The sequence below is a fragment of the Neofelis nebulosa genome, chromosome 3 (genome assembly GCF_028018385.1).
Source record: "Neofelis nebulosa isolate mNeoNeb1 chromosome 3, mNeoNeb1.pri, whole genome shotgun sequence".
In the NCBI taxonomy this organism is placed as follows: domain Eukaryota; kingdom Metazoa; phylum Chordata; class Mammalia; order Carnivora; family Felidae; genus Neofelis; species Neofelis nebulosa.
The window spans coordinates 9,788,805-9,812,519 of record NC_080784.1 but is presented as its reverse complement, the minus strand read 5'-3'; the positions used below and the strand labels follow the sequence as shown (position 1 = coordinate 9,812,519).

Below are 23,715 nucleotides of genomic sequence, written 5' to 3'. Positions count from 1 at the left end.
AACATTTCTACTCACTGTCTTACCTATCACTATTTTATCTATTTCTCTGCTTCTGTGTTCTGAGTAACGTATAAAGTACCTCATCTGACTCACTCACTCAATTTTCTGTCAAGAGCTCTCTACAGGTGCCTGTAGTTCTCAGGCCTTTTGTTGTATTTTTAGGATTCCTTGCTCTTCTCATCTCAATGTCTCTCTTCATTTCTGCCCACCTCACAGCTCAGCCTTTTTCTTCCTCTGGATTAAAAGGTTTCCCAACCGTGTGTGGGTTCACTGTTCCCTTCCCCAGACTGGCTTCCCTGCTCAACATCCAACTTGGCCTTCGTGGTCCCTTTGCCACAACTCTGTACCTCTGGAAGGCAAATCTGATTCTTCACCCACAGCCCAATACACGGTTTTCTTCCTCTATTTCTTAACTCATTGATAAGCACATACTGCAGACCTATGTGGACACATCAAAGGTCGGATATGATATGCCTTTGCCAAATGGGGTCTGTCTCATATCAGAGTGAATTTCCCCTGGTAATTGTTCCTGAGGAATCATTTTAAATAACTATTTAGCATATACAACCTAATACACAAGTAGAGACTATCAACAATACTATCATATTTAACTCCTAATAGTTTACATGCATGAATAATAATTTTAAGTAAATCACATAATTATTTTCAGTAAAACTCAATGCACTTTATCTTTATAATTTAGAATCCTTTACCTGTAAGTCTTCTCGAATTACATCATGAAAGTAGGACAAGTGGAAGGACATCCAAAAATAAAAACAGGTATCATTAATTCCTCCATGAATTTTTCTCAGGCCAGTGTCCCACGTAGTACAGAGAGAGTAGGTATGGAGCCTCCAAAGTTACCATGTATAATATAACATATCATGAAATACATGCACAATATAATATTTTTATGTTATAAAAGTATTTCCTATCTTGCACGCAATATGCCTATCCTATAATATAGTCCCTGTTATGAAAAGTACTTGTTACTAAAGTGAAGGGTCAGTATTTCCCGAAGCTACTTTGGCCGCCATATTGTTCTCGGAGCCTTCTAAACTAACATTTCTCTGCATTCCCCCAGAGATCACACGCAATCAGCCTAGTCTCCCTCTGCATCTGAGACACACACATTTCAAAATTAAACGTATCTATTTTGAAATGCTTTCACTACCTGAGTAGGGGTGAATGGGAAGAAGCGTGATTTGAATTGCATACTGTGATTACTGAAGACGTAACATGTGAATTTTAATACCACCTCAGAACTCCTCTTAATGATGCCGCATACAAAATATTTGAAAAACAGTTACCAAAGTAAAGAGCATCAAGCCATGCATATACTTAATATACTCAGAATACTATGTGATTTGCACACATTCATTCATGTTTTGCTTGTCCCTCAGTGAACTTGAAATCATGGTAACACAACCTCATAAAGTATCTCAGAGATAGATAATCCCAGGTAAAATCTTTTTAAGAATGAGGATCCAAATGATTTCTTATTACTTCAGAAGGACCTCTACGTATATTAGATGCATGTTTTTTTTATGAAGAAATATGTTAACCCACTGAATTTCAACTCAATCCTCTATAACTCTTAAGCTTAAACTCCATATCCTGCTTCTTCTAAATTGGTTTATATGTGATTCCCAGAATCGAAGCCTGTGAACTAGGGATTGTCTGTTCTCTTTTACAGTGTAGACAGGGCAACATTTTTGTCTATTTCAGGAAGAACATTAGGTCTCTTTGGGGGGTTATTCAGAGCACTGCTAACCCAGGGTTTTATTTTAATGTTGAAATCATTGTTTTGCTATTTTGTAATTAAAGAGATTTTTCTTGATGCAAATATTCAGCAACATCCTTTAGGGACATTTTTAAGCAAATGTTCACATTTTGCGTGGTGTAGCAAATGAAGTAATTCTTGTATTTTTCCTATTATATTGTGTAAGACTGTGAGACAGCTTTGCAAGAATGCCCTACTACGGCTATAAGCACAGCGGTGTGAAGAAAAGCTTTGAGAATACAGAAACACAATTTGAAACAATGTGGAATAACTGTCGACTTTTGGGAGAATAACAACAGCAGACAGACCGACCTGGCACACAGCAATCAGAAATGAGGTCATTCACATTTAGCAAAAGCCTTGGGCCTTTTAAGGGAAGAGAATAGCCAAAAACAACCATTTCCCCGAGCCAAAAGATTCTTCAGATATACAGCAAAAGGGCTCCCGATTCCATAGGGATCCTTGCAGGTACCTTTATGCCGACAGCTAACAATGACATCAGTCCCCATATTGTCTTCAGATATGGAGTCCACCAATATCATGTATGAGTGGGGTTTCCACAAATTTCAGTTATTTGACCAAGCTATTCAACATTACTTTCTCCATTTTCAACTGCTGACTTTAGCATTCTTATTCTCCATAGTTATTTCTTCAAGTAATTTTCTACATATTCAGAGAACTGGAAAAAAAAAAAGTTTATTTGAGAATTGTGAATCATATTCAGCTAGCTAGTAATTGAAATGCCTTCTAAGCACACACTTTTCAGTAGGGTGTTGCTATCGGGGAAAATCTACCTCCCGTGGATTGTCTTCAAAGCTATAAAAACTCCTTATTTTGTTTTCTTATGCTGAGGGTGGGGTGGGGGGTTGATGTTACACCCTCATTCAGATCAAATGATTTTTGTTCCATATGTTCTGTTTGAAGGCCTGTAATTTCACCACTGTTGATGGTGGAAACGAAGTTTGGTGGAGGAAATGATGTGGAAAGTCACATTTGATATTTCTGGGCTCTCCCAGTGAGGTTGAGAGTGAGCAAGCTAACAGATTTTATACACAGCATCTTCCATGCCATCAGAAAGCTAAATATCCTTTCCTTTTCAAAGAATAATTATTTTGGTTTGATTTATCAATAATGCTTTCGCTGTAATTATAACAGAAATAATGAATGGATCTTCTGTCTCCTAAGAATTATGCTCTCTTGTATGGAGCTTGTTTGGTGGGCTCTACCAATAAGTCAAACAAATTTAACATATTAAGGTTGTTATGCACAGTAATTTTCAGCAGAGCAGCACGGCAGCTCTATTTCCAGGCAATGGTTTCTTGTAACAAATTGACATCAAAACAAATGAAAAGTTGGAAAGTTATTTCTGCTAATACAAAAATATGTATTATATAATGAACCTGTTTCCATGCAGGTTTATGGTGAAATCAACACTTCATCTCGATGCCTAGTACAACGTTAAAATGCAGAAATGAACCAGGCTCAAGTCGAATGGACATAGAAAGCTCTGAAGTTGATGGTAGAACAAAGCAGAAGTTCAAAGACCATCATTGCTATTTTGATGGGCTTCCCCGCCTTCCCTTCCTTCCCCATTCTCTCTCCTTCCTTCCTTCGTCTTCTTTTCATCCTTCCTTCCTTCCAACAGACCTTACTAAAAAATGAATGTAACCCTTTGAATGAAATAATGCCACATGATTTCTCAATCACTTAGCCTTTGCTTGGCCATTTGGTGTGGTCACGCCTGTCACCTCATGGCTACATGCAATAATGAAAATGGACCTTTTAATTAGTTATATACAACACATAATGGCTGCAAGCCTCTAACATCCTTTATGCAAATGATTCTTTAGAGATTATTAATTAGTTTTTGAGGAATATTAATTTCTCTAACCCTCCAAAATTATTACTACTGGGAAATAGGCCTGAATTCATTTTAACTATGATAAAATTGCACTCAGTGACAATTAATCGAGCACAGCAAAAGAGACCTTGGCGTTAAATGAGAAGTGCACTCGCTATCGCTTCTTGCGAAGGCTTTTAATTTGTAGGCACAAACATGACTTTAAGCACAGTAAGTATGATCTCTGGTCAAGCAAATGTTTTGGACAGCTGTCTTGAAAATAATTTATATGCAGAAACACTGAGTTCAGAGGTGATTTTATAATCAACATGCGTATGTTTACATATAGCTTTAAAAAGAAAAGTAGAAAGTCAAAGCACGCCCAGAGGAGCTGATAGTGTTTTGCAGGAACACTATTTAAACTCAACCAATAGGATTGTCACATGATGCCAGGGGTCCGTCTTTTCTGACTACAAATGAGGCTCTTTGTTTTAACTAGAGATACCTTGGGGCAAACCTTAAAAAAAATACATAAAACCCTGATGAAGCACAAAGTTAATTTTATTAAAATTAACAGCATTTTCTCTTCTACCAATTTACTACCAGATACAATACCTTAGGCAATATTATGAAGCAATCTATATTCAAATTCGTGGGTTAGGTATGTCGAAAGTTCCATTTTTGTTTTCTACCTTAGTAGAAAGTGAATATCATTACAGAACTCAAATATATTTTTTCAAATATATTCTCAGAAGACAAAGTTGAAAACTCCACAGCAAAAAAAATGTTTAAAAAAAAAACAAAGCAAAACTAAATATTGTGAACCGCATGTTGTGATTTATTTTTTCCCTATATTACATGCTAGTTCAAAAGATTAGTAACCGTGACCTATTAAGAGAGGAAACTGACAAGAGAACAATTCATTTTGCAGAGAAAAATAACCCATGAAGATTTGGAGATTCTCAGGGAAACAAAGGACAAGCTGTATTAATGAGTAGCAAACAAATGTTTCAAGGTGTGGCAAGCTGTTTATGTAAAGAGACACCACAGCATATGCACTGTGTATGTATGTATATACATACGCAACATACATCAAGCAGTAGAGTGACAAGAAGACAATAGCAACCATTGGAACTTTTCACTAATTTTTTCATGCATGCATATGTGTGGACTCCATTCAAAAGTGGTTCTGAAGTCATTAAAAACAGGTCAAAGGTATCTAACCTGTTGAAAGATCTCAGATCCCACCGAGAATGTGAGTAATGCTTTGGACTATTTTTCCAGGAAAATAACAGATATAGTATACATATAATATGTATCCTTACACACATGTATGTGCCATTGTTGCAACTATTTTTAATGTCGTATGTTCTTCACAAACATGTGGAACTCTGCAGGCAATTGTGGAGTCCTCTTGTAACCCAAAGATCCATGGTAACAAAGTATGACTTAACCAGTGAAAAGCTTCAAAAGTTGCTGAAAAACTAACATGTTTTCTTAAAAAAAATCTGAAAACATTACTCTTATTAGTCTGCCTTCATGCCTAAAATGATCCACTATTAATATTACAATATTATATCTCAAAAATTATCCACATGTATGATAACTGTAAAAACATAATATTATAACAGCAATGGCAATTTTATCAGAATACTAGGGTATAACTTTATCAAGAAAAGCCAGGTAGATGTTCAGAAAAGTGTCTACACTGAGGTTTAAAACAAAGTGGACAAATAGAAACGCAGGTCCATTCAGACCCAGGTAAGGTGCTGGGGGAACCAGGGAGAGCATGAGGGCTCTAGGGTCCTGGGGAATGGTTGGGGGCAGGAGCCTCGTAAGAAAGAAGTAGAAGAAGCTGAAGGCCAACATTTCCTCTTTCAAAATTTCTGTACTGAATGTGCCTAGTTTTTGATAGAGCTGATGTGCTGCATATCATGCATTAGGCTGGTAACCATACAGAACTGTATGAATCCAGAAGCTTGAAAATAGGCTAGTGTTTTAAAAACTGTTATCCAGACTGAATCATTTCAGTACTGAAAATTCCCAGGAAAGAAGCTTTGTTCTTCCTGTTAGGAAATTATTGGGAAACATTTCCAGTAATCAGAAATGTGGCCTACTGATCAAACAAGGGCAGAAAATCAGCTTAATCAAGCCCCTGAGTCCAGTATGCCTCAGTAGTCTGTCTGTGTCATTTCCATTTCCTATTAAAATAAATAAATAAATAAATAAATAAATAAATAAATAAATAAATAAATAAATGTATTCACTGCAGGATATGTTATTCATTCACATATACTTATCTGTAACTCCAATCTTTCCCCCTCTTTTTTTAAAAAAATAAGTTCTACACCCAACATGGGGCTTGAACTCATGATCCTGAGATCAACAGTCACATGGTCTACCACCTGAGCCAGGCAGGCACCCCTCCTTAACTCTAATCCTGATACTCTATGGTAGGTGATAGAGACATAGCAAACTTCCCTCAAATAAGGAGGTAATGATTATAAAGGAGTGGACTAACCTGCAAAGAAATAATTCTACCATGATAAAATGAGGCTATGGTGTAGAGAGCTAACTTAAGGGGAGCACATGTTGAGATGGAACTCTAAAGCAAGTAGGATTTCTACACTTAGAGATTAGAAGCCTGTAAGCAGAGGGTGAGGACACAGAAGGAAGAGGAGAAAGGTGGAAAAATGTGAAAGGCATTAAGTCCAGGAGGCATTATGAAACCCAAGATTGCCTTGATAATTCACTCTCTTCATGATTCAGAGTAGTATTGGAGGTATCATGAGATCCATCTAAGAGATGGCCTGCTACACTATTACTACACCAACAATAATCTTGGAAATAAAAATGGATGGTTGTTCCTCTGAGATGAAAAAGTATGGGAGAGGAAAGAGCAATGAGGCCGTTTTAAGGCAGAGCAGAAAGAGGTGGTATTAAATAGCCTTGGTCATTTTATTAAAATGGAAGAGAAAGTCATGTAATGAAAGGGAAGGCAGCTCTTGATGGGAATAAATGAGCTGAGGATAGCTAATGTTCAGAATTCAAAGGCGAAAAAGAAGTGAAAAACTTTGTGGAGCAGCAGGAAGGATCCAGTTAGTGCTGAATAACACGAATTTGAATCGAACTCCATCAGTTCCAACACTTAACTTGCCATAACATTTGTCAGAATGGAAGAGGAGGCAGTGGAATCAAAACTCAGAAATATTCGGGGAAGAGAATTTTTTGAAAGAAACGTGTTGATAAGCTACTCCAAGGGCAAGGTTAGCCGAATTGACCAAGGACGTGATCTTGTAACAAAGGGTGGTTTCAAACCTAAATGGCACTTGGGTTGCTGAGCGCTGGCATGAGTTGCGGTCAGTAAGTCTGAAGACAGAAAGCAGGTGGAGTAGAATAGGTTTCCGTCATATAGAAGAACGGCACTTGGCTAGGTGATAAATGACTGACTATGCAGCGTGAAAAATTTGCCCTGTCTTCATAGTGTGTTGGGAAAGTGCCAAGGAATGAGATGATAGAAACAGAATGCCCCTAGTCTTTAAGCCCTGTTAAGAAGTACAGCCCTTTTAACACAAGTACTACCAGGATATTGAAGAGCTTAGTGGGAGCCTCTAATATGGGGGTCTCCATGTACAGCAGCCTAGGTTGGGTTGAGGACAACTCAGGCAGTTACACTTAACTCTGCACAGTCTGGAATTTTACCAGGTAGGTGACACAGAATAGTGACCGCACACAGGGAAGAGAAGGAGGGGATGACAAGACTTAGAATCCAAAGGACATACAGAAGAAAGTAAAAACAGAGGGTGCCATTAAATTGGATAAATATGGAGGCAACAATAGATTGAAATATCTAGTTTAGTCCCTGCAGCTGTTTCCAATGTTCCACTTTCTCTCCAGCTGCTTTTGGGGAGGGGTCCTTTTCCCGTATTCTCCCCCCCTCCCCAGTCTCCATCCTCTCTCTGCCCGCAAAAGTGGTTCCCAACCCTCCGTGGCTTCTCGCTCCCCAAATTCACCTCTCCGCGTTGGGTACCTGCTGAATACTGTGGTTCAGGTTGTGCAGATTGTTGTGTTAATCCTCCAATCAGTTTTCTAAGTGTGTTGGATGGTTTAGTGTTGGTCTGGTTGTATTTCATGGACGCAAGACACACAAAAAACTTCCATACTCTTCCGCCATCTTGGCTCCTCCCCCAATAGATTGAAATATCTAAAAAAAGAAAAGAAAAGAAAGAAAGAAAAAGAGCATACTTAAGAACAGCTGAGTAAAAACTGAAAGGATGTGTTTGGATTTTTCTCTCAACTTTATATTAGTAATACACTTTCTTCATGAACCTCTCTTCACTCAAAACAGTTCTGTCCATCCTACTACACACATACAGTGGATACTTAAAATATTCCAATGGCATTACACATTAAGGCTTTTTCCGTCTCTGGCAAAGCTCAGGAGACTTAAATATTTCTGTTCTTCATCTTATCTTCATAATCTCAAGGCTCTTACAAATGGATTTGCTTATAAAATGGTTTTAAAACAGAGTATTATTACCCAGTATGATTTAAATCCTTGCAGTCTCTTCTGTACATGGGGGAAGGGCTCCTGTTTATATATAAATATATATCTATATAAATATATATAAACGTATATATAATATAATATATAGAAGTGTGGCCAATGAATTTTGTATTCCTCAAAAGAATGGTGGAAAATGTATCTCTAGGTCTTTTTTTTTCTTTTTATCGATGGCCTATTATTTTATACATGATATATGAAAAATGAAAAGCACGGGGATACCTAAAACTCGGTGAGGAAGTGACTTCAATGTATTATGGGTACTACTCTTTAAGACACCTGTGGGAGCAAACTTAGATGAGTTTGTAGCTTCTTCAGGGGACCCTGGAGTGTCTCATGTAAAAATGTCATTTTAATTATTTATGCAGGAAAAAAAAAATTCCATCACGTACGTGAACTTTTTTTTATCAGTTTCAATGCACTCGTAGAAAGAATGAAACTCTGGGTTTACACAGTACATTTTGCCTTAGGAATACGAAGTGCTTTGAAAGCGTTATTGTAGGTTTTCCAATAGAGTGAGATTTGATGCCTATTTTTATTCTCGCACACAGGGTAGAAGATTAACGTGGGCAAAGTTAGCCAAGTTAGTAAAAGATGTCAGAATTAAATTCAGGACTGTAAATTCCAAAACAATGCAGTATCAACAAGGATAAATACTTCAAGACAAAAAGACTTACTCAGAGGAAAGGACAACAGAATTTTTGTCCTTAAAATATACGTTATCAGATGGATCTTAAATAGCTTTTGAAAACCAGAATTCAAGACAGGATATACTACTAACAGCATTCTTAGAGGCACATAAGGTAAGTCATGAATGACCCAACCAGTTTAACTAAAATACGCAATGCTGAACAAATGCAAAGTAACCATTTTTCATTTTTCTCAGGAATTAAGCTTAATGACTTAGGAATCATGAAAACACGATTTCCTTCGACAAGAACACAGTGCTGCTTGTTTGGTCTTGCTTGTCATTGAGACTGAGGTTGAGATGACTTTGCTGATTGGGTGACGGCAACCTTAATAAAAAGAAAAGCTCTATGCCTTACATTTTTCTTCAAAATAAACACATATGAGCAAACAAGTCATTCTAACCCCAGAAGAGGGTTCTAGGGTCAGCATTCTCTTGGTCCTCCATTGGAGTTTTCACACTATTGCAAATACAACTTCTGGAAACGTTCAGCAATGGTGTCCTTGTGTCTTTATTCTCCTGCTATCTAGTCACATACTGGTGCTTCCTTTACAATTTTGGAAATGTTTTTAACGTAGTAATCTGTTGGCTCAACAGATGTTTATTAAATGGCCTGCTCTGTGTCAAGTTCTGGGGACATGGAAACGAGGGAGAAAGCGGTTCCTATAGTCACAACCCAGGGAGGAGGGCAGTCACATAAACAAGTATTATGCCATGTAAGGGATGTGTCAGCAGAAATACTTATGGAGTAAACCGGGGGAAGCAGAAGGACGGCTGAGGTGCAGCAGAGAGAGCCTTGCCTCTGTTGTGGGTGCCTGGGCAGGCTCCGTGGGGGGGAGCAGACAACCATGGGTGGAGCTTTGGGTGACAGAGGTCACACTGGTAACGTCGCCATGCATCCTTTCTAAGGCTGGAAACTATATTTCCCAGAAACCATTTGGCTTAAACAGTGTGGGTTAGAATCTGCCCCTGGGAGGAATCTGTGGAAGATCTGCAAGGAAGAAGGAAAGCTTAATGTGAACCATTAAGCTTGACATTTTACAGTAGCCTGTGCCGCAAGATTCTGGATCCCTCCACAGACTTCCGGAATCAACAGCATCCTCCAGGCAGACATACTGACTATTTCTCTAATCTGCCAGCCTCAGCCTTCTAAGGCTTTTGTCTCCCAAAGCCGACCATATTCAGATAAACTCTAGTTCCCGTATTAGAGGCTACAAAGATTCCTGCACTAAATCACTCCTCTTCCTAATACTCATAGACAGTCTTTGCCTGACTCAACTCAGGTGATGCAGATAATTTCAAAGAGAAGTTAAAACTTGGACAGGGTTTTGAAAGCGAAATAGGAATTGATCCGGCAAACAAGCTATAGACATCATTCCTGCAAAACTGAAGAGCGATGGGCATCGGATGCAAATTAACCGTTATAAGCCCATGAGAGAACAAAAAATAGTCATGTCTAAATACCCGCAGAAGGGTCCTTCCCTCTAGCCACGAGGACAGAGGATGCACTTTCCTGCTTAGTCTTAGCTCCTTACCCAAATTCTAAGGGGTGGCCCTGCCTTGGCAGAAAGGCTTCAGTCGTCCTTCACCCACGTCACCACATACAGATAGTTCGTCTGACAACACATCCAAGAAGGCAGCTAGAGCCGGACAGCCAAGACTGAGTCCTAAGTGAAACTGGTTTGTCTCTTGGATTTCTCGGTTGTATAAGAAAAATTTTAAAAAATAAAAATAGGGGCGCCTGGGTGGCGCAGTCGGTTAAGCGTCCGACTTCAGCCAGGTCACGATCTCGCGGTCCGTGAGTTCGAGCCCCGCGTCAGGCTCTGGGCTGATGGCTCGGAGCCTGGAGCCTGTTTCCGATTCTGTGTCTCCCTCTCTCTCTGCCCCTGCCCCGTTCATGCTTTGTCTCTCTCTGTCCCAAAAAAAAAAAAAAAAAAAAAAAAAAAAACGTTGAAAAAAAAAATAAATAAAAATAAAGAAAAAAAGAAAACCTTTTTTTCTATAAAAACACTTTGACTTCAAGTTTATATTCACTCAGAAACAAGGGCCCTTGTCAACAATACAGTGAGAAGTGTACACAGTTGAATAACATCGAGATCACTTCTTGGGTTTCATACCAATGCTGCAATTACTACAAACTGTACGGGAATGAGGCCTCACAACTGTAATTCGTTTTTCAATTAATATTTATTGGGCCAAATTGTGCCTGGCACTGTACCGGGTACTAGGCATTCAAAAAGACAGGCAAAGATGTTAGCCCTCAAGGAGCTTAAGTTCCCCTGGGTAGAATTATAAAATAATTGGAAACTTTTCATAAATGAGTATGTAGCATACCACACAGATGTAATAGATTTGCCCTTCCTCAACCACAGGTGACGGAAACAAGAGAGTGTCACTAGTTTGTGATGTCTGAGTGACGGCTGCTTGACACAAGTTCCCTTTGACCCAGGGATGCCCCCAGGTCCTATCACTGGACTCTCCCCAGTTCCCTCCTTCCTTAAATGACACCTTATAACTCAGTTGATAAAGGATCCTTACGACCTGCTGTGATAAATTTAGAAGAACAAATGTCCTTTTTGGAGACACCTGCAAAGGCTGGTTAAGGTTCAAATCCCGTCAGGTGATGACTGATAAATACAGTCACTCCTTGATCAATACATAAATTCTATTCCTTCTATAATCCTGCATTTCTCTGATGACCCTGTCACCGCCAATCTCCAGCTGTAACTCCTATTGTCTTCTGGGAGTCACTGTTGGTATGTATATTAATAATAAACCTTGTTCTCTTATGCTTGGGGTTGGTTATGTCCTTAGCTCAAGCATCTGGTACCTTCCTCAGTGGGAAGAGCACAGTGAGTTTCGGGGTTTCTCTAGGTCTCTCTAGGGTTGACTGAAACACGGTTTTATTATTTCACTTATCGGCTCACATCCCCAAATCTCCTCCTTCATCCTTCCATCCACACCTTTAGTTAATGAATTTACTCATACTTTACAAAGAAAAATGGGACACTGCAAGGTAACATTTAACAGACTCTCACCAACACATCTATCACCTACCAGCATCCATCTGTTCTCCCAACCTGTTCTCTTAGATGAAACTTCCATAATCCCATCCAAAACCAATTCCTACACTTTACCCAGGATCCCCTCTCCTCGTGAGGCCTCCAGGACATCGCTGCACCAGTTTTTTCCTCATTTTCCTACATCATTCTCAATTTCTAGATGGTTTATACTGATAATACACAAGTATGTAGTTATTTTTTCATGCAAAAAGATATGTGTATATATACACATCATCCTCGGGTGAACTTGAAAAGGAGCCTGAGAAGAAGGAGCCAATGAAATAGGAGGAAAAGAAAGCACATGTGATTTTGGCAGTTCATGTGAAGAAAAAAATAGTGTTTTAAGGAAAAGGAAGAAACCGTCATGCCACTGCCGGTAAATCAGACAAGATAAGATGACAATGTCTCGCAGCACAAAGGGTGGTATTAACACAGAAGTCACTGATGAGTCATAAGAACAATTCTGATGGAAAAGTGAGGGTAAAAACTTGATGGCACGTTTCACAGAGGCTGGGACAAGAGGATAGGAGCTAGAGTGTCAGCTCCTTCGAGGAACAAAGTGCTGTGATAGTGACAAAGGAAATGGAGATACTGGTTTTACAGAGTATCACAGAAACTCCTTCTGTGGGAACAGGAAAGAAGCAGTCAGGCATCAGCACAGGAGACAGAGAAGGAGCAGGGAGAGCCTGTGGAAGGACTTCTCTGACTGTTTCATTTCTTTCAGTGAAATAGAAAGTGAGCCCAGAGCGAGGATGATGAAGGAGACTTTGAGGTAGAAAAATGGAACACATGGGGACGCCTGGCTGGCTCAGTCCATGGAGCGTGTGGCTCTTGACCTCAGGGCTGTGAGTTCGAGGCCCACACTGGATGGAGAGATAATTTAATAAAATGTTTTGTGTTTTTTTTTAAATAGAAGCTATGAAGCGGTCTCTTTGGGAGAATAGACTCTGAACACACAGTATGATCCAAGCAGCCTACTTGAGGTTCATGGTCATGAATTCCAAGTGAGATCAATCAGCATGGTTGTGTGTTGTCTTTAGCCCCATTACAACAAAGGCACGGAATTAGGTGAAAAGTCGAATTTAATCAGGACTTTAGGTTTGCTGAGCCAGTACAAGCAAGAAAGGTGAAAAGAAAAGTTGAGATTATATGCAAAGGACTTACAATAGTGATTGACCATGAAATTCGTGCTGGCTAAGGAATGAGGATGTTAAGCACGTGAGGGATGGTTAAATGATAGTAACACCAGTAGATTAGTGATCTGGACGGCAGTGATAGACTTCTAGGCTAAGGGTGAGCTATCATTTTAGGAAGTGTGGTAAGGAGAATAGGACACATGAAATTTAGGTTTTAGAGAGGTTATAATTATTGACAAAGTCTAGTACCATTTGCGGAAGTAGATGCCGAGGAAAAGAACGAAAGGCAAATACGATAATTCGAGTAATGTTATAAGGTCTTTATCTTTAAAATTATCGGGCAGCTTTTTGTTGTTTGCAATATGAAAGTCACAGCGTCGTAGCACATGACACAGGCTCCTTAGTCTTTAACTCTCTCCCTGTCCTATCTACTCTAACCACCCCCCCACCTCTCCCTACTGCACCTTATCCATCGGAAATGCTGAACTACCTCAGTTTCTCTGAATATTACTTTCACTGAAGCACATCTTTGTATATAAACATTGTTCCCTCTACCTGTAATTTTTTCCCCTCCTTGCCTGACTGATAAATTCCATCAAGCTCAATCATCTGTGAATTTTTTTCCTGATGAATGTATATATACACATATATATGGGATTTCTCTTTTTAAAATATGACTTTTTGAGAAAAGAGCTAGATTACTCATGTTTGTACATTTTGGCCTCATACCATGCCTGACACATAAAATAAAAATATCTGAGATGAATAAATGGAAAGATAAACATTAATAGTTTTTCTTCTTGATAAAGGGTTCATATTCCATTTCCTTTTTTAAATTTTTTTTTTAATGTTTATTTATTTTTGAGACAGAGAGAGACAGAGCAGGAACGGGGGAGGGGCAGAGAGAGAGGGAGACACAGAATCGGAAGCAGGCTCCAGGCTCTGAGCCATCAGCCCAGAGCCCGACGCAGGGCTCGAACTCACGGACCGTGAGATCGTGACCTGAGCTGAAGTCGGACGCTTAACCGACTGCGCCACCCAGGCGTCCCATCATATTCCATTTCCTAATTCGTTTGACACTTTCACTTATAGATATTTAATCATGAAATCAAAGGTTACTGAGTTGATTGAAAGGCATGTACTAATATGAATATAGAGAGGAAAAACAAATTAAGCTTCTCTTCCTCATATTCCTCTGTGAGCCAAATATCTTCAGATTGCCCTAATCCAGACGGTCCAAAACTCCGATAGCGCCTCTCCTACATAAACTAAGCCACACATTTACAAATCATCCTTACAATATATTTGGAAAAACCTTCCTTTACAGAAGTCTATACACAAGACATTATGCTTTGTTATAATAGGAAGGGTCATATTGAATAATGTTCTTAGTTTTTCAAATAGAAAAATAATATTATTGGGCACATGGGCGGCTCAGTTGGTTAAGCATCCGACTTCGGCTCAGGTCATGATTTCACAGTCTGTGAATTCAAGCCCCGCGTTGGGCTCCATGCTGACAGCTCAGAGCCCGGAGTCTGCTTCAGATTCTGTGTCTCCCTCCCTCTCTACTCCTCCCTTGCTTATACTCTGTCTCTCTCTGTCTCTCAAATATAAATAAACATTTAAAAAAAAAAAACTTTAAAAAATAAATAAACAGAAAAATAATATCGTTAACTGAATGTTGTAACTTAATTAAAAAGACCCCCGGGAATACAAGAAGATATTTAATAATTTCTGAACTGAGCAACTAATGCACGTTTTGCTTTAGGGCAAAGGGAGTGTGGCTTGTAAGGAATGGCCACTCCTTCCACTAACCTCAGAAGGAGAAACAACTAAAAGAATCTAAGACGGCCAGAAGATGTGAATCAGAGTAACCATAACTGGGCTTGTAATGTAACAGAAGTCTCCCCAAGTCACTGGAGGGTCTCCAACAGGCGAAATTGTAGCAAAAACGGTTATTTTGCAGTTCAGCCCCTTTCTCCGACTGAAAATATAGGCGAGGTCCTCAGGATGTGTCCTATCTGCTGTGCTGGTCCTTCCCACACGCTGTAGTGACAAGTGCCTGTATTTGACCATGACATTTACAAACTGCCCAGAGAATCCAAGCCTTTTTCAAAGAATACAGCAACTGTTGTTTCTCTATTTACAGATTATGGGTGCAACGTTATTTCACATTCAGTCTTTGTGGGGCCTGGGAACCAGAAAAGGGCTACCAGATACCTTTTATTAGCCAGGTAGTCCCAGGAGGTTCCTGCTCCAAACAAGATAGTAAAACCTCCTTCACCTCCTCTGTGCAGACCCTGGGATCCCTCCACCAAGCAAGTAAGCTTCTTTGTTTCAATTCTCTCCCACTCAGGAGGAAGAAGCCCTGGATGAAACCATGAATAATCTCTCAACACAAAACTTTTATTTAGAAAGGCGTAAAAACAGTGGTGTGTGTGTGTGTGTGTGTGTGTGTGTGTGTGTGTGTGTGGCATCTGTAAGTAAAGACACGGCTGATTAGAAAAGTATAAAGAAATCCTCAGAAACCAGCTCATGATTATGCCCATGAACGGAGGCTGTGATTGCCTGGGAAACTGTGGTGCTATGGGTAAACTAGGGCTTGAATAAAAGCCACAAACCAGGACGGGCAAAGAGGCCTTGAGGAATTGTTACTACGAACCCCACATATACTTTAGATCAAGACTCAATACAAGTATATAATAGGAGGAAAAAAAAGGTTCCCACTGACCGAGGAAGACCAAAAATATTTTTTGCCTGGTTTAGCCTGGGCTCTGGTCAGGAGAATTAAAAATCTCTTGGAAATTCATAAATACAATAGGCCTGAGGCCTGAATTTCAAGTATAATCTAGGAATCCCTACTTCAAGAAGTCAACATTAAATGCAGGCTGAACTGAGAAATCTGTAGCACCTGAGAAACACAGACCAAAAAAAACCAAAAACCAAAAAACAAAAAACAAAATATGCTTCTGTTGAGAAGCATGCCCTCTCTACAGCCCCAAAGTTTTACTGCAAATAAATTCTCACTGAAGATTTTCTCACAAATCTTGTGGAATGTACTAGAAAACAACCCACTGTCAGCGTGAACCAGGGCACAAGAGGTTGAGGAAGAAATACTTAGGAACCACAAATAATAAAACTATCAGATATAGGCAATATAATGAGTTCAAATGACTAAGACATAAAAGAATTCATAAAAAAGAAAAATTCCAGATCAACAGACTATTAAAAAAATAGGCATACTTAAAGAAAATAGAAGTTTGAGCACTGAAAAATATAGTAATTGTAGTAAAAAAAGTTAATTGAATGGTCTAAGCAGTCAATTAGAAAGCAAGAGAAAAATGGTGAATTTGAATATTAATCTGAGAAAATGACTCAGAATTTAGCAGAAAATGAAAATAGACATGAAAAAATATGAGAGTTTAATAGATACAGAAATTAAAATAAGAAAATCTAATGAAGGGCTAATAAAAAGCTTTTAAAAAAAATTTTTTTTAACGTTTATTTATTTTTGAGAGAGAGAGAGACAGAGCATGAATGGGGGAGGGTCAGAGAGAGAGGGAGACACAGAATCTGAAACAGTCTCCAGGCTCTGAGCGGTCAGCACAGAGCCTGACGCGGGGCTCGAACTCACGGACCGCGAGATCATGACCTGAGCCGTAGTCGGACGCTCAACCGACTGAGCCACGCAGGCGCCCCAGAAGGGCTAATAAAAAGCTTTAACACTGAGAGAAGATGGTTGCAATCCAGGACATGGACACGGGGGGCTCCTGAACTCACCTCCTCCCAGAGACACACTGAACCTACAGCAACACGCAGAATAATTACCTCTGAAAGAAATTCTGTGCATTGAGTAAACAAATAAACAAACACAAAAAAAACCCACACTGAGTAGGATAGGTGAGATACACTCTCACCTTAAACCTCACCCCAGCACAGGGACATATAATCAGGAAAGAAATCATCAACCCCAGCTTCTTCTTAAGGAGTGACGGGTTTGAACCCCAACTCCCAAGACTTCCACCTGAGGGATGGGCCCCCAGAACACCTAAGCCTGAAAGTCTACAGGGCTTGTTTCCATGCAATCCTCTCCAGAGGCAGGCGAGACCAGTGGGCACCATTTTCATGTCATCTGTCTGGCCCACTCCAGGTCACTGGTATCTCCCTGAAAGGAGGTTATGCATCTATCTGACAGTCCGGCTTTTGTGGCTACCACTCAAAAGACACACCTGTTGGCTGCGTGGCTGTATGGCCAGTGAGTCCTGTAGTGGCCACAGGACCATAGCAAAGAAACAATTCTTAACCACTCAGAAGATGCCCCTGTTGACTGCCTGGCTGTAGCAGCTAGTGGGTCCTGTAGTGGTGACAGGACAGTGGCAAACAATGAAACAATTCACCTATTCCCCCAGGGCTAGCTCCTACACAGGAAAAATAATGATGAGCAAAATAAAAATGCAACCTACAAAAAAAAGGGGGGGGGAATATTTGCAAATTGCATATTGGATGAGGGATTCATATCTAAAACATATAAAGAATACTTACAACTATTTGGGGAAAAAAATAAACGGTCCAATTTAAAAAATGGGCAAATGAATTGAGCAGACATTTTTCCAAAGAAGATATCCAAATGGCCAAAAGATACAAGAAAAGGTGCTCAACATCCATCATCATCAGGTGCAAGCAAACCAAAACCACAATGAGATAGCACCTCATACTTGTTAGAATGGCTATCATCAAAAAGACATGAAAAAGCAGGGGCACCTGGATGGCTCAGCCAGTTAAGCATCCGGTTCTTGGATTTGGTTCAGGGCATGATCTCAGGGGTTCATGAAGTCAAGCTCCACCTTGGACTCCATGCTGACAGTTCAGAGACTGCTTGGGATTCTCTCTCTCTCTCTCTCTGCCCTTCCCCCACTCGTGTGCACACTCTCCCTCTCTCTCTCAAAACAAATATATCAACATTTTTAAAAAGACTTGAAATAGCAAGTATTGGTGAGAATGTAGAGGAAAGGGAACTCTTGTTCACCAAGAGTAGAAATATAAATTGATGCAACTACTATGGAAAACATTATGGAGATCCCTCAAAAAATTAAAAAAAAAAAAAAAGAAATACCATATGATCTGACAATCCCACTTCTGAACATTTACCCAAAGAAAATGAAATCAGAGTGCCCAAGTGATATCTGCATTCCCTTGTTTATCACAACATCACTCACAATAGCCAAGATACGGAAACGACTTAGGTGTCTGTCAGTGGATGAATGGATAAAGAACTTACGGTATACATATGCAATGGAATATTATTCAGCCATGATAAAGAAGGAAATCCTGACATTTGCAACAACATGGATGGACCTTGAAGGCATTATGCTAAGTGAAATAAGACAGAGAAAGACAAATATTTCATAGTATCACTTATCTGTGGATTCTAAAAGAAAGAAGAAAGAAAAAAAGAAAGTAAGAAAGTAAAACCCACAGAAACAGAGTAGAAAAGTAGTTGGCAGGGCCTGGGGCATGGATAGGGAGAGTTTGGTAAAAGGGTACAAACTTACAGCTCTAAGATGAAGATTGTCTAAAGATATAATATAAATCATGGTGACTACAGCTGATTTAAAAAAGGGAAAGAGGTAATAATATTGAAAAGGATAATCTTAGAGAATTTTCCTTAAACAATAAAAATATATGATTCCTCAAAAAGAACATGATTCCTCATATTCAGAACAAAATATACTACATATGGATTTATTTTAATGGAGAAAGAAAGAAAGAAAGAAAGAAAGAAAGAAAGAAAGAAAGAAAAGAAAAGAAAGAAAGAAGAAAAGGAAATAAAGAGAAAGGATCTTAAATGTTATAATAAGTCAGATTACTTTCAGGGGAACGATATTTAAACTAATGGGAGGTTATTAAGTACGCAAAATAACACATAAAGACAATGGAAAAATATCACCAATGTACTAGTGAAGAAAAAAATCAGTTGTAAGTCTGGGTATGTTGTATATCTTGACTAAAGTTTTGGCTTTGCAGATGTATACGTTTGTCACAATGTCTCCATTATATAGTTTAAGTTAATGCAATTTTTGCACTTAAATTATACTGCAAGAAAGTTGGTTTTAAAAATCCAACAGGATCGTGTTTCCAAGGACATCAGACAGGAGGACAGAAAGAAAAAAAATTCAACAAATTCAGCAGTATTATGGACTGAATGGTATCCCCCAACTCCTATGTCGAAGTCTTAACCCTAGTACCCCAGAATGTAGCTATATTTAAATATGAGGCTTTCAAAGGGTGATTATGTTAAAATAAGGAGCTTTAGGACAAGCTTCAGTCCAATCTGACTGTTGTCCTTGTTAGAAGAGATAAAGAGAGAATGAAGGCATGAATGTGCATACACAGAGGAAAGTTCATGTGAGGACAGAGAAAATTTCACTGCAAACCAAGGAGACAGACCTCATGAGAAACCAACCAGCTGACACATCGATCTCAGACTTTCACAGTCCAAACTCTGAGAAAATAAATTTCTGTTGTTTAAGCCACAGAGTCTGTAGTTGTGTTTTTTTTTGTTTGTTTGTTTTTATGGCAGCCTTAGGAAACTAATACAACCACATTTCATGATTAAATATAAAAATCATAAGTACATTTCAGTAGATACATAAAAGTCATAGGACAAAGTTCAAATTCTTTACATAACTTTAAAAGGAAGTTATTAGCAAAATAGGTATAGAAGGACACTACCGAAAGTGATTATAGGTATCTTTCCAAAAGACCTTGATCAAACATGACACAGATAGAAGTTTTCCTTTTAAAATTCAAGTGCCTAGGTGGCTCAGTCAGCTAAGCGTCTGATGTTGGCTCAGGTCACGATCTCACAGTTCATGGGCTTGAGCCCCGCATCAGGCTCCGTGCTGACAGCTCAGAGCCTGGAGCCTGTTTCGAATTCTGTGTGTCCCTCTCTCTCTGCCCCTCCCCGGCTCGTGCTCTGTCTGTCTGTCTGTCTCTCCCTCTCTCTCATAAATAAACATTAAAAATTTTTTAAATAAAATATAATGATAAAATAAAACAAAATTCAGGAATTTATAAGGATTCTTACAATTACTACATTTACTCAGGATTCTACTATAGTCCCTAAACAGAAAAATAAAAAGAGTAAAATAAATAGAACCATAAATACTAGAAATAAAATAGGAAAACTCATTATTTGCATATGTTATAATTGTATATATGGGAAATGTAAACATGTCTACAAACTTTTAGAGCAAAAAAAGTGAGTTCAGCAAGTTTGATGACAGAAACATTGTAAAACATCGATTGCTTTCCTGTAACATAGCAGCAACAACAAAAACAAATCTTTAAAAATTCAACTTTACAATAAAAAATGCAACTAGAATTTATCTAGGAAGGCCTCTGGCAAAGATATGCAGTATCTTTGTGGAATTGTAAATACAAGAAGTGGTATATTAATTGAAGAGTCAATATTGGAAAGATGTCAATTTCTCCCAAAATTGGTCTCTAGAGCCAAAACAGTTCCTTTCTACATTAAAACAAGTAATTTGTATTTTTTGCTATTGTTTTGGAGAAACTTGACAAATTGCCCCAAAAAGTATATGAAAATTGCAATATCCAAAAATGGCCAAAATTCTTAAAAACGACAGTGGAAGGAGAGGTAGTGATACTAAACAGTCATATTATAAAACTATATAATAAATCAAACAGTCTGAATTTGTCAAACATAGAAAAGAAGACAAGGAGAACTCAAAAATGCTCAGAAATGGAGCCACATATTTCTGGAAACTTGATATCAGGTAGATTTATCAGTGCAAATCAGTGGGGAAAGAAATAAGGCCTTTTTTAAGTAATCTGTTCTGGGACAGTTGGGTATCTGTGTGTAAAAGGAAAAAAAATGACATTAGATCCCTATTTTCAAACCATACACAAAAATAAATTCTAGGTAGACTAAAGAAAGATACATATGTGGAAAACATTTCCATACAACTTTTGGAATATAATATGCAAGAGCATTGTATGATTTCAAGAGCAGAGAGGATTTTTATATAAGGCAAAAATTCATTAAACTTAACATGAAAGATTGAGTAATTTCTGTAAAACAAAAATTCAATGTAAACAAAATAGAAAAGAAACCACAAACTGGAAGAACATATCTATAATCTATGCAACCAAAAAAGAGTAAGTATCAATGTATTTAAATAATTGCTTTAATAAGAAAAAGAAAAGATATATATATATATATATATGTATATATATATATATATCTTTTATATATATATATATATATATAGGCAGAAAATATTAATAACCAGTTTACAGAAAAGGTATATGGCTGTCAAGTACATGTGAAGTGTCTTCAACTTACTAGTAATCACAAAAATGCTAACTCTAACAATAATGAAATACTGCTTTGGGATTTTTTAGATTTGTCAATATTCAACATTTGATGAGATTTTTAAAATATAAAAGTTTAGCAATACCAAGTGTTGACAAAAATAGGAAGTAATCAGAACTCCTGCAAACACCCTGCAGGAGTATAAATTAGTACGACCTTTTTGGGGAAATATCCGAATATGCAATTTCATACCCATTTACAAACCACTGAAATAATGTTTGCAAGGAGAGCACATATATATATGAATCTTCGCACAGCAGGGTTCAGTGACATTCCTTGGGTCACTCAACTAGTAAGTGGTAAAATCATGATTCAAATCCGAGAGTCTGACTCCTGAGTCTCTAGCCTAACCACACCACTGATGTGTAACCTATCAGGATCATAAAACACTCAGCGGCCATTAAAGAGAATTACCCAGCTCTGTGTCTAATAATATTAAACAACGTCTAAAATATACCGTTACACAAAGAATCAATGCTAATGAATGTGAATAATGGAAAAGTATCTACAGATGATATATGAGAATAAGTGAGCTTGAAAAATTTGTTGGCTACTAGGTCAGTATGTAAAAATCATTTTTATTTCTATGCACCAGCAATTATTACAAAATTAAGGGGTTTTTTTCAGTTTATTCATTTATTTTGAGAGAAAGAGAGAACCAGTGGGGGAGGGACAGAGAAGGACAGGGACAGAGGGCTCAAAGTGAGCTCTGTGCTGACAGCAGAGGGTCAGATATGGGGCTCAAACTCATGAACCGTGAGATCATGACCTGAGCCAAAACCAGACAATCAACCGACTGAGCCACCCAGGTGCCCCCAAAATTAAGTTTTAAAAAGGGATACCTTTTTATAAGCACATACAAAATAAAATACATAGGTCTAAATCTAAAAGTGTACAATTATTGAAAGAAATGAACAAATCCTAAATAAATGTATGTGATAATACATACATACATATATATATATATATATATATATATGTATATATATTAGCCATAAAAGAAAAGACTGATAAATTAGAATATAGGAAAATTTAAAGGTTCTATTCATCAAAGGTACTATTAAGAAAATATAAATCAAATCAGGTAATGAGAAAAAATGCTTGCAATACATATAACCAACAAACAATTTGTGTACAGAATACAAAAATCACTCCTTCAAACCAATAAAAAGTATATCTAACTCCATCATAAAATGGGAAAAAATGATATTATCTCACCAAAAAGATATACAAATGACTATTAAACATATGAAAAGGTGCTCGCCCTCATTAGGCATCTGGTCAATTTGAAATAAGACTTCCATGAGAATGGCTTCAGTTAAAATGAGATTTACAGCCAGGTTTTGGTGAGCGTGTGAAGTAGCAGGAACTCTCATTCAGTGCTAGTGGGCATGTAAATTGGTACACCCACTTTGCAAAACAGTACTTTATCGAAGCTGATCTATGACCCAACATTTCCACTTCTAGTACATACCAAACATCAATGCATCTTCGCGTGCTCCAAAAGACATCTCCTAAATATCTGCAAGCAGTTTTGTTGATCATCTTCCCAGACTAGAAAACAAATCCATCACCTGTGAAATGAACAACGAACTTGTGATACAGCCATATAATAAAATCCCACGCACTAATGCAACGAAATAAAGTGCCGTTACAAACTCACAAGCATAAACTCACAAAGATCACTTTGAGCAGAAGCAGCCAGACACAAAAGGATATAGGTGGTGTTATTCCAGTTGTATAAGTTTAATAAACAGGCAAAAACAATTTTCTGTGATATTCAAAGTCAGCAATGGAGGGGAAAGTACAACTTGTTATTGGAAGGGCACCAGCGGTTATGGTTTGGGGTTTGGGCAAAGTTTGAATTCTTGACCTTGGGCATGGGTACATTGGTGTTAGCTTTGATCATTCTTTGGGTTGTATATTTATATGTTGTACACTTTTTTAAAAGTTTATTTATTTATTATGAGAGAGAGAGAGAAAGAGAGAAAGAGAGAGCGAGCAAGCAGGGGAGGGGCAGTGGGAGAGAGAGAAGGAGAATCCCAAGCAGGTTCCATGCTGCGGAGCCCGAGGCTCAATCCCACCAACTGTGAGATCATGACCTCAACTGAAATCAAGAGCGAGACACTTAACTCACTGAGCCACCCAGGCACCCCTTTGGTACACTTTTATATGTGTGTATCACACTTCAATGAAGAAAGGTTTTTTTTAATTCAAAAAACATGCATTTTTTAAATTATCTGC

General features: G+C 38.3%; 1 long non-coding RNA gene across 1 annotated transcript in view; it reads right to left on the bottom strand.

The window, feature by feature from the left end:
* Positions 1-23,052, bottom strand: part of LOC131506372 (uncharacterized) — a 37,553-nt gene extending 14,501 nt beyond the window's left edge. The window contains exons 1-2 of the long non-coding RNA XR_009258898.1: positions 22,946-23,052; positions 7,654-7,827 (exon numbers count right to left, since the gene is read on the bottom strand). This is a non-coding gene — a long non-coding RNA (uncharacterized LOC131506372). The remainder of the gene's footprint in view (positions 1-7,653; positions 7,828-22,945) is intronic.
* Positions 23,053-23,715: the final 663 nt, after the last annotated feature.